Here is an 11,957-nt window from a genome sequence, read left to right on the forward strand (position 1 = left end):
AGCCAACATAGCTGCTGAAACCATATGATTCACCTTTTCCATTCCTCACTGTAGCATAAAACCGACGAAGAAGTTGGTTCAGCTCTGCTTTGGTGACTTTTTCAAAATCAACAGTGACGTTTTTCTCAGTACACCAGTTCTGAAAACAGCGAACGGCCCACTGTGTCTGTTTCACTGTGCCTTCTTCATTTCGGAATTTTTCTAACACTGCTATGTCCCTGCCGTTAATTTCTGCATGTCTTCTATTTTCATTCTCTTCAGTTCTGTCCATCTCTTCACACCATTCATTCACTGTTAACCCACCCAATAAGTCAAAATTTACCTTAAATTTTTCATTTTTAATGTGCTGCAAACTAGGTATGAACTGAAGGTGGCGTATTAATACGGAATGTGCGGTGGTCATAGGTGTGAGTATATCGTGGATTTTACAACGGCTCAGAACGCGGCTCAGCCAATCAGATTTTAGGACCGGAACTATTCATTTTATAAACCCTGTTTTACAGTATGATGCTCTGACTTTTAGTACAGAGATTAAAACAGAAAGAAGTTTTACAGTTTAATAAACTTATCGAGTCCTGATGCACACAGATGTACCAGAAATAAAGTCTGTTCTAGTCTAAATGTAAAACAATCTACATGTTCCAAATTCAGACCTTCTTTGGTATTAAAAAGAGCATTTACACTTGTATTACTTACATGAGTTTAAGACATTTGTACTGTAGAAATTCGGAGTAATGTGATGACAAACTTGTGTAAAGCGTCGTTTCGGTTCTGTATACATTACATTTTAAAGTCCTGTTATACAAGCAAATCAATTTGTTATGAAATTACACTATTTTGTACTCATATGAGTTTCTAAATGAATTTTTACTGTAGGAATGTGGAGTAATGGGATGGCAAACTAATATAAAGTGTCTTTGATTCTGTATAGACCACTTTTTAAAGTCTAGTAAAATAATCAAATCACTATATTCTTTAGGATCACTTACTCTTGTACTCATTAAATGGCTTTTATACATTTTTATTGTAGGATGATGAAGTAATGGGATGGCAAACTTATTTAAAAAATTGTGCATTTTCAGTGAGAGTCTACCAGAGGTGAGCACACCAGCAGTGCTAAAATGCAGAATTGTCTTCATACTGGAAAGGTAAAGTGCATGCTGTCTGGAGAGAAAAGACCAGGTCTTGAAGAACTCTGTGAGGGTAAAAAAAACTGTGGCGTGCCACAGAGGAATACAAGATAATGGCACTCGCTGACCCAGAGCCTAACCACCTACCAATCCTGAGTACATTATGAAAAGCCAAACAAGAGAGATGGGATAAGGAGGTAGGACACAAACACCCTATCCTTTCCCTTCATCTGATAAGACCTTTTTTTTTTTTTGCTATTATTGGACCCCCTCTCAACTACTAGTCTACAAAACACTAGTAAAGACTTAAGGTTCAAGTGTAAGTTTTGATGCTACAGGTACAGTAGTCAAAAGGCTCACCAGACAGAAACATCAGGACATATATTTCCATATCAAGGAGTTCTGTCCTCACATGGAGATAATTCAGTTCACATCCCAGTGGTGCAAATTCTGGCTGCGTCCTGAGTACGTACTAGATTGGAGGAAGTATGCACCGCTCGGCCAGTAAAGAAGTACGTAGTTTCAGTACATTAGTATGCAGTATGCACACAACACCCGTATGTACTACGTCCGCCATCTTACCAACGTCAAGTGATGACGTAAGGACGTGATGACGTAATATCACCATAGTTCATAGCTCATCTGCCAAAATGTCGGGTATTTATCGTCTTTATTTGCGCCACTAACTGATTAATCTATAGTCATGTATCCCGACTCCACACTGAGATGGCAGAGAGTAGTAAATCACAGAAGAGAACTAGGAAAGTTATTGATTTTTTACCTCAGAAATAATGTAAGTACTGCTAACCTCTTTAGCAACAGTATGCTACATTACCATGATTAGACTACTACAATGAAAATAAATGACAAAATGATAGATCTGACACATTAATAATTACAGTAGAATAATTTTTCGAAAATCGTCTGTGCACAACATTGTGCACAGAATGAGTATGGCTGTCAGAGGGCTCGTCAGGAGGATCATCACCCTACCAACTGGTGATGAACTAGAGTGTGTAGGAGCTGGGTTTGCCCACTTGGCCGGATCCGAATGTTTTAGAGTGGCAGTTGGTGCTATTGATGGGTGCCACATTCGAATAAAACCCCCATCTGCCAACGCACAGTGCTACCTAAACAGGAAGCTGTTCCACTTGATTCAGCTTCAAGCCATCTGTGACCACCAGGGGAAGTTCAGAGACATTTTTGTTGGTTACCCTGGGTCGATTCATGATGCAAGGGTACTAAAGAACAGCCCTGTGTATAAAGAGGGCTTATACCCACCTGCAGGACGATACATTCTTGGGGATGGGGGTTATCCCTGCATTAATACACCCATCCGGCTCCTGACCCCCTATCGAGAGCCTGTGCAGAACCCTGTACAGGCTTGTTTTAACAGCAAACTGTCCAAGGCCAGGAATGTGGTGGAAAGGGCTTTTGGAATGATGAAGACAAGATGGCGTTCCATTTTCTTTAAAGCTGAGGTGAGCCCTGTCTTCGTCCCGGAGGTTGTTGCATGCTGTGCGGTGCTCCACAACCTCTGTATCACTCATGGAGACATTATTGAGCCACAATTAACAGAGGTACATGTTGACCAACCAGAGCCTGTAATAAATGACATGACATCAGGTGAAGATGCAAAGCATCTGGCTGCAGCTGTCACAGCACCACAGCACAGCACCCAGCTCTTTATGAGCATGATTATATTTAGAAAAATGTTTTGTTAATAGGTTCATGTTGTTTGTTTTTACGTTTTGTTCTACAGTTCTTGATTGTCTCTTGACATTAACAGTTTATGCAATATTTAAAAGTAAAACTTTAAAATATTTTTTTAATTACAATTTTTCCAGTTTTTCTATTTTTAATTAAGGTTAAATGAAAAAGAAAATTATTTATGTCCATTATTTGCCAAAACATTTTCTTTCTCACAACATACAATAATACTACAACACTTTTTGATTTTCAACTATTTATTTTTTCATTAGAATCTCTAGGATTTTAATAAACCTTTCCTCTCTCTCTCTTGCCTCCCTATCTCTCCTTTCCTCCCTCATTCTTGCTTCCTGGTCTCTCCTCTCCTCTCTCTCTCGCGCTCGCTTTTCCTCTCTCTGGCGCGCCTCTTGCTCTCTCTTCTCCTCTCGATCTATTCTTTCCTTTTCTCTTCTTTCCTCCCTCTCCTCAGCCTCTCTCCATCTTCTCTCCTCGTTCTCTGCTGCTTCTATCTCCCTCTCATTTTCCCTTTCTTCCATCTCCCTCAGATACTCAACTAAATCTTTCTCCCCTCGTCTCTTTTTGGCTGGGGTTTCCATGCTTCTCGAGGATGATGAAGCTTCAGCAGCATCCTGGCCAGATGAGGAAATAAGGGTCGCTGGGCTAATTGATGGTCTCCCACCTATTGCCTCATCCATATCTGCATACCATTTCCAAGATGCTGCTGTTGCTTCACCACCCTCTGTACTTACCCCAGTAGGTGGACACTTAAGTTCCTACAAGATTCATAAACACAGTAGAAGGACCTTAACTTGTATTACAAATCTTTTCTGATATTTTTACTGAAGATCTTACCATCAAATGAAGCTTACTTTGTAATTTTGTTTGAGTTTCTCCCACTTCTTCTTCACATAAGTGGGAGTCACCTTCCCCTGCATTCGGTTCTCCAACACAAAGGCTCTACAATATAATGCACATAACAGTTATTAATGTATATAACATACACTACTTCAAAAAAAGTTTAGTCATTAAAAGTTTTTAATGCTTTGAAAAAGTTAGCAAAACTTGAATACTAAAACTTGTCTTTATACCACCCTTTGTAATTAATATTATGCATAAGATGTAACACAAATTTTGTTTTACATCAAACAAACAGTTACTTACTCAAACCCTCGAACCGCTGCATTCTGTTTTCCAGTGAAGAGGGCCTGGTTGGCCACTCTCCACCGGATAAGATTTTTAGTGTCTTCATCAGACCCTGCAATATCAAACATTAGTTTTAAAAGGGATTTCTAATGTGACTGTGTAGCAACATTACAACAATCATGAATATTTTGCCTCAACAACCCCAAAGCTAGATATATCTACCTTCCTAAAGATAGTTTAGGATAGCCCATCACTAGCAATACAGATAAAATTAAATGAATCTATAGATAGATCATTTATTACAGCAGCTCAATATATATTAATGCAAAGTATTATAGTAAGCAAGTATTAAAGTATGCAAGTATTCAAATTTGCAAGTATTAAAATACAAAAGTATTAAGTACACATGTAATGTTGTACAACACTATGTAGTTAAATACATTGAATAAAAAGTAGTATATCGCTTTTATTGTCCTACCAGAATGACAACATTTGAAGCCCAGGTTAATAGGACCTGCTAGTTAGAGAAGTCTCACTTGTTTGTTAGTTTAAGTCCAAAAGTGGGTGTGGCCAATATGGGGATCGAACCCACGACCTTGGCGTTATTAGCACCACGCTCTAACCAACTGAGCTAACCGGCCAGTTAAACTGTTCACTCTTTAGATCTTTGTACATAATTCTACACTAACTCCATTCAACCAGCTACATGGCAGCACAAAAACCATTTAAGATTCTGCACAGAAATTAGCAGCTCCTAACTGAATTTGTTTGTTATTGCACCAGAAATGCAGCAGTTTCATGTTATTTTAATGATCCGAGATCTGTCCTACTTCAGACATCACTGTCTAGTCATTTCTTATGTTCAGACTTTCTTAATACACATCTAAGAGGTTTTGTGGGTTCTTATATGTGTGTTCTATCTAAACTATACTGTATTGTGGTACATTCGTTCAGCCTACAGCAGTTTAGACCCGCCCACTTAACCACCAGTTTGCCTCCACAGTGAGCCTGTATAGAGAGAGATTAGGTTTTTTGTGTGTACCGTCCAATGAAACAGCTGTGCTGTTAGCTGTGCATGTGTCTCTGTGGCGCAATCGGCTGTTAACCGAAAGGTTGGTGGTTCAAGCCCACCCAGGGAATAGTGTCTTTTATTGCACAACTATGTCTGATGATCAGACAATTAAACCTCAGTGTATATTATCTGGAAACAGATGCTCTTCATATAGAAATATGCTTTACATTTGCTTGATGGTAATAACTCTTAGTGAAGTCTTAATGAACAATTAAAACATCAATTCAGGTTTAGTTCAATTGGGGAAAAATATTAACAGTAGCTCAACTTCCTAAAACCCAGAATCGACACGTACAAATCCTACATTCATTCCACAAAGTTCTCAAAGTACATGATTTAATGAGTGAAAACTTGATGTTTGGAGCCCCTCTGGTGTGCAGGCTGGTACTGTGTATCAGCACTACTTACTGTGTGCAGGACCTGAGTCGTATCTGCTCCAGTCACTGGTTGGTGGCATTAAGCTCAGTCAGGAACTTTAAGAAATATATAGTTTAGATAGTTCACACATAGAAGAACCCACAAAACCTCTTAGATGTGTATTATTAAAGTCCTTTCAGCTGGTTGAATGGAGTTAGTGTAGAATTATGTACAAAGATCTAAAGAGAGAATAGCTGAACTGGCCGGTTAGCTCAGTTGGTTAGAGCATGGTGCTAAAACGCCAAGGTCGAGGGTTCGATCCCCGTATGGGCCACACCACTTAAACTAACAAACAAGTGAGGCTTCTCTAACTAGCAGTAACTTCAAACGTTGTCTCTGACAAGTGTGAGATCTTTTTACTGCCCCTCGCATTCAATGAGAAACATGCCATTATTTCAATTAGCCAAACTTAATGACCCTTCTGTAAATGGTTTAATGTGCTCACTGCTGCTACTGGCTTGTTCTTCTTTTCTACAATGTAAGTTCAGACCTTTAGGTTCATGTTATTTGAGATCTCTACATAGATTTCTTCCTCATGTACAGAAAGACGCAGTTCAGTTTGAGAAGCTCACAGCGGGAGAGCGAGTGAGTCTGCGGCTCCAAATGAATCAAATGAGTCGATTCTTTAATCCGGTTATTTAAGGCAAATGACAAAAATAAACTCGAAAGAGTTGATTCACTAAGTTGATCGTACTCAGCAATGAGCCGTTAGAAGCTGAAGGAGTCGATTCTTTTTGATGAAGTCAACATTTTATATGTTATACACATTACTTAAAAGTGTCGGATCACTATCATTAGCTGTCATTTAAAAATGAATCGCAAGTCAATACAGAGACAAACCATCTCATCTAATACAAAATAGAATAAATAATGTATAACAGTTTAATGATGCACCATACATACAGTGAAGCAAAACACAAAACCTCTAAACTAAAAAAAATACATCAAATCACCTAAATATTATCTACATAACACATACTGCAAAAACATGTGAATGTGGAAGCATGTGTGTGTGTGTGTGTGTGTGTGTGCATGCTTATGAATATTAATAGAATTGATACGTATGTTAGACACGTATAGATACATGAAGTGATGTAGACACACATATTAACTCCTTAGCAATAATAATGATACACTATGTGGCAAAAATTATTTGGACACCTTACCATGAGCTTGTTGGATCTCATTTCAAAAACAAACAGTATTAAAATCAAGTGACTTCTGTGTGATCATTAGTGACTTGTGATCTCCTGAACAGGTGCACAAACATTAAATCATCTGCTTCAGAGCGACAAGGAGGGACGGGCCAACTGTGTCCTGAACTTAATGCAATTTTCCAACAGTGGAACGTTTTGTTGTGATTTTGATACTTGGGTGGCAATATTTAACTAAAATTACTTTTATTTAGTGTTTAAAACTTCTAAATGACCTCAGTTTTGTCAATTGATTTCAGTCAATTATATAAATCATGTAAGTTTAAATAACTTGAGATGTAAAAGTAAAGTCTGAAGTTGTGTATTTTTGCTTTATTTACTTAGCAAATGGCGAATCATTATCTTTAGTTCTGGTGGTGTCAGTGTTCCATGGTGTAATGGTTAGCACTCTGGACTCTGAATCCAGTGATCTGAGTTCAAATCTCAGTGGGACCTTACTTATTTGGGGCCCGGTGTGAGGTCCAAGATTGAGAAACATTAGCAGTTTCAGGATGGTAGCATTCAGCGCATGTGCAGTACAACAGAGCATCACAATTGCTTGTGCTAGTTTAGAGTCACCTTCAATTACATGTAAATTTCCATCCATTCATCCAGCTTGAATATCATAATAGCACTAGTAGTGTTATAGTGTTCCACATGTGACTGCTCCATCCCAAAATATAATCACAAATCATTGTTTACAGCGCCATCTAATAGCCAACTTGGTTCCATGGTGTAATGGTTAGCACTCTGGACTTTGAATCCAGTGATCGGAGTTCAAATCTTGGTGGAACCTGGTTTTATTTGGGTAAAAACACTGTTATCAATGCTGAGTAGAGAATAGTGTTCCACATGTGACTGCTCTATGCCGAATTGTAACACCAAAATGGCCAACTGGGTCCTAAACTTAACTCAGTGCAATTTTCCAACAGTGGAACAGTTTGTTTTTTAATACTTGGGTGGTAATGTTTAACTAAAATTACTTTTATTTACTGCCTAAAACTTCTAAATTAGCTCAGAATTATATCAATCATGTAAGTTTAAAAAATCTGAGATGTAAAAGTAAAGTCTGAAGTTGTGTGTGTGTGTTTTTCTTTTTGTCTTTATTTACTCAGCAAATGGCAAGTTTCATTTGGGAGCCGGTGTGAGTTTCAAGGTTTAGAAACGTTAGCAGTTTCAGGATGGTAGCGTTCAGCACATGCGCAAGTACAACAGAGCGCTTGTGGGGTGTAGACCACGATTACTTGTGCTAGTTGTGTCAACCAAGCAGATCACCATTCAGGAAGGTACATCAGTGCCAAAATACGAGCCAGTTTGTTCAGTAAAACTTTATAAGCCAACAGCAGCGAATAAACTTAAGAGTCACCTTAGATTACATGTTAACTTCCATCTATCCATCCAGCTTAAATACCATAAACACTACATACAAAACATGTGGAGCTATTCTTACTACAGTAAAACACACTGAACTGACTTTTAAAGTGAAGTGAAGCCCCACGTTGGGCGAGTATCTTCATTTAACATCTACTGAAACCAAAAGGACGTTTTTTCCACTTTGTACAGTCGGTCTCCGGTGACTTATCAGGTGGATGTTTGTGCTTGTAGGACTGTTGTTTACTGGATGTTTTTCAGTTACTTATTTCCACTATTCTGTGCGACTACACATTGTTGTTGTGTCTCATATCCGTTTGATCAACAGGCAGGTTGTGCAATAAAAGACACTCGTCCCTGGGTGGGCTCGAACCACCAACCTTTCGGTTAACAGCCGAACGCGCTAACCGATTGCGCCACAGAGACACACGCACAGCTGTTTCATTGGACAGTACACACGGGTCACATGACTTGCTAACATTTACAGAAGGGCAATTAAGTTTGGCAAATTGAAATAATGGCATGTTTCTGACCTGAATGAGAGGGGCAGTAAAAAGATCTCACACTTGTCAGAGACAACGTTTGAAGCTCAGGTTAATAGGATCTGCTAGTTAGAGAAGGATCACTTGTTTGTTAGTTTAAGTCCAAAAGTAGGTGTGGCCCATACAGGGATCGAACTCATGACCTTGGCGTTATTAGCACCACGCTCTAACCAACTGAGCTAACCAGCCAGTTCATCTATTCTCTGTAAATATTTGTACATAATTCTACACTAAACTTTAATTCAATTTAAAATTTTTAGCAGGAGAAATACTGTAACTCAAAGCATGCACAAATTGAGACGTGTCCTGAGTAGGGTGGCCAGATGTCCGGTTTTAGGCCGGACAGTCCGGCTTTTCAGCTGCCAGTCCTCCATTCACGCAACGCTAGGACGGACACTTAAAAATCCTCCTTTTGGAGTGAACTGGTTTCATTTTTGATCAATATTATTTACCATTGGCTCAGGTACATGTCAGAACAAATGCTTTGTATTTCATTGGTTTAATAGCCTCATTTGACTCCTTATAGAGCTACCACTGGCCAATCGGAGAAGGTCCGCCCTCTAAATTCTAGTCTGTGATTGGGTGGTTGAATTTCGCCCGCCCGCTCTGTCCTGTAAACACCACTACCTGAGTCAATCACTCAGCTCTCATGATCAGGAACGCGGTGAAAATGCCAAATAGTAAACTTTTGGAGGCAGCGAGGAACAGACTTAAATATAAAAAGTTAAAATTTTTAAAAATTAGGCTTAATTGAATAAACACAAAAACAGGATTAACAAATGTTCAAGTACATTATTTATTAAATAAAGAGAAAACAAAATCACAACAGTAGTTATTGTTTCATTTAAAAACAAAAATACAAAAGCCTTTTAAACAACCAACTTTTTTTTTTACAAAATCCAGTATGTGCACACATACTACCAGTAAGTGCATTAGTGTGAGTGTGTGAAAACTTGCTTGCCTAAATGAAGTCCCACTAAAAGTCCAAGAGATTCTTTAGGAGTGTGGAGACACAAGGATTGACTATTCTACCTGTCTTCTTTGAGACCACCTTGCCCCGACTAGTCTTTGAACCCCTCTCTGGGTTAATCCCAATGAAGCACCTGGAAACACAACAGTACACAATAGCAATTAGTTGGTGACTTTTAGAGTGGTTTAGGAAATCAGGCAATGCACAAGAACAAAAAAACAGATTTAAGAAAGTGTCTTACCTCTGAATGAACTCTAAAGTACTAGAGGCCTCCTCCTGGTACTGCAAGTTGAACACGTAGTACATTGCAAACAAAGTTGCAAGCCCAGTCAGGAATGTAGGTAGGATGCCCTCGCAAATGACATGACCCTCAAGACTATTCATCCAGCCTTGAATGACCTTGAAAAGTCATGTGTCATTGGAGTGGGCTCTCCAGACCTCCGCCGCAGGCGAGCATCCCAGCAAGGCCACCTAGGGTGCACCTAAGTCAGATACAAAGTGCATGGATTTTTAAAGTTGGATATTTTAAACATTTAAGTTGCTTGTTGCAAAGCATTCCCTTCTCCTGTGGTTTTGTTCATGACATCAGCAATTAGTCAACATCTACTTGACTTTCATCACATACGTAACTGTCGACTTAAAAAAAAATCTGAATTTGTGCAAGCCCTAATGTGAGCGAGTGAGTGTGAGTGAGTGAGGGAGAGTGAGTGTAAATGAGAGTTTGTGAGTAAGTGTGAATGTGTGAGTGAGAGTGAGTGTAAATGAGAGTTTGTGAGTAAGTGTGAATGTGTGAGTGAGAGTGAGTGTAAATGAGAGTTTGTGAGCGAGTGTGAGTGAGAGTGAGTGTAAATGAGAGTTTGTGAGCGAGTGTGAATGTGTGAGTGAGAGTGAGTGTAAATGAGAGTTTGTGAGCGAGTGTGAATGAGTGTGTGTGAGAGTGAGTGTAAATGAGAGTTTGTGAGCGAGTGTGAATGAGTGTGAGTGAGAGTGAGTGTAAATGAGAGTTTGTGAGCGAGTGTGAATGAGTGTGAGTGAGTGAGTGTAAATGAGAGTTTGTGAGCGAGTGTGAATGAGTGTAAGTGAGAGTGAGTGTAAATGAGAGTTTGTGAGCGAGTGTGAATGAGTGTGAGTGAGAGTGAGTGTAAATGAGAGTTTGTGAGCGAGTGTGAATGAGTGTGAGTGAGTGTAAATGAGAGTTTGTGAGCAAGTGTGAGTGAGTGAGAGTGAGTGTAAATGAGAGTTTGTGAGCGAGTGTGAATGAGAGTGAGTGAGAGTGAGTGTAAATGAGAGTTTGTGAGCGAGTGTGAATGAGTGTGAGTGAGTGTAAATGAGAGTTTGTGAGCAAGTGTGAGTGAGTGAGAGTGAGTGTAAATGAGAGTTTGTGAGCGAGTGTGAATGAGTGTGAGTGAGAGTGAGTGTAAATGAGAGTTTGTGAGCGAGTTTGAGTGAGTGAGAGTGAGTGTGAATAAGTGTGAGTGAGTGCGAGTGAGTGAATGTGAGTGAGTGTAAGGAAGAGTGAGTGAGCGTGAGTGAGAGTGAGTAAGTGAGAGCAGGTGTGAGGGAGAGTGAGTGTAAATGAGAGTTTGTGAGCGAGTGTGAATAAGTGTAAATAAGTGTGAGTGAGTGAGTGTGTTAGTGAGAGTGAGTGTTAGTGTGTGAGTGAGTGAGTGAATGTGAGATTGAGTGTAAGGGAGAGTGAGAGTGAGTAAGTGAGAGCAGGTGTGAGGGAGAGTGAGTAAGAGTAAGTGACAGTAAGTTAAGTGAATGAGTATGAGTGAGTGAGATTGAATGTGAGAGCAAGTAACTTGTCCAGGTACATAAAGTATTTTGCATTTAAAAAGATTAAATGTTTTCTACAATCACTTAATTTTACTGAAGTATTACATTATTTAATGGACAAGTATAGTAATATGTAAAAGTCTTAAGCAGTCAAGAGTATTCTTCTCAAACACAAATGGTATTGTATACTTACCCAGAAGTATCAGAGGAGGACTTGCAGAGAGTGTGCGGGTCCTCTCAACATCTGCTGCAGTGGCACTTGCCTGAAGAAAACAAAAAGATTTATATCCTTAGCAAACATTAAACATAACTTATAACAAAAGAAGACAAAAAGTAAACTCACATCTGCATGAAACAAGAGCCCGTTGGTATTCTCTCGAAAGTGCACCATAAGTAGCTGTACAAAAAATCATTTTAAAATTAGGACGTCGCACATCCAAAAGAAAACACTAAGAACACTTCATAAACAGAAGACATGAACAATTTTCACACTATTATCAGTTTGTGTCACTATTAGCAGCAATTAAATGTGGGGGTTAGCAATAGCAAACATTAGACTACCTAAGTTAGCTAAGTGATCTATCAATGATTAATGACTCCCATACAAGGCAAAACAAAAGCAACTTATCA

General features: G+C 39.1%; 4 non-coding genes across 4 annotated transcripts; 2 read left to right on the plus strand and 2 right to left on the minus strand.

The window, feature by feature from the left end:
- Positions 1 to 4,550: 4,550 nt before the first annotated feature.
- On the minus strand, positions 4,551 to 4,624 carry trnai-aau (transfer RNA isoleucine (anticodon AAU)). The gene has a single exon. It is a non-coding gene; the product is annotated as a tRNA-Ile (tRNA).
- A 2,425-nt stretch (positions 4,625 to 7,049) lies between these two features.
- On the plus strand, positions 7,050 to 7,121 carry trnaq-cug (transfer RNA glutamine (anticodon CUG)). The gene has a single exon. It is a non-coding gene; the product is annotated as a tRNA-Gln (tRNA).
- A 268-nt stretch (positions 7,122 to 7,389) lies between these two features.
- Positions 7,390 to 7,461, plus strand: trnaq-uug (transfer RNA glutamine (anticodon UUG)). The gene has a single exon. It is a non-coding gene; the product is annotated as a tRNA-Gln (tRNA).
- A 927-nt stretch (positions 7,462 to 8,388) lies between these two features.
- On the minus strand, positions 8,389 to 8,462 carry trnan-guu (transfer RNA asparagine (anticodon GUU)). Its single transcript has one exon. It is a non-coding gene; the product is annotated as a tRNA-Asn (tRNA).
- Between the last annotated feature and the right edge of the window lie 3,495 nt (positions 8,463 to 11,957).

The sequence above is a fragment of the Trichomycterus rosablanca genome, chromosome 14 (genome assembly GCF_030014385.1).
Source record: "Trichomycterus rosablanca isolate fTriRos1 chromosome 14, fTriRos1.hap1, whole genome shotgun sequence".
Taxonomy (NCBI): Eukaryota; Metazoa; Chordata; class Actinopteri; order Siluriformes; family Trichomycteridae; genus Trichomycterus; species Trichomycterus rosablanca.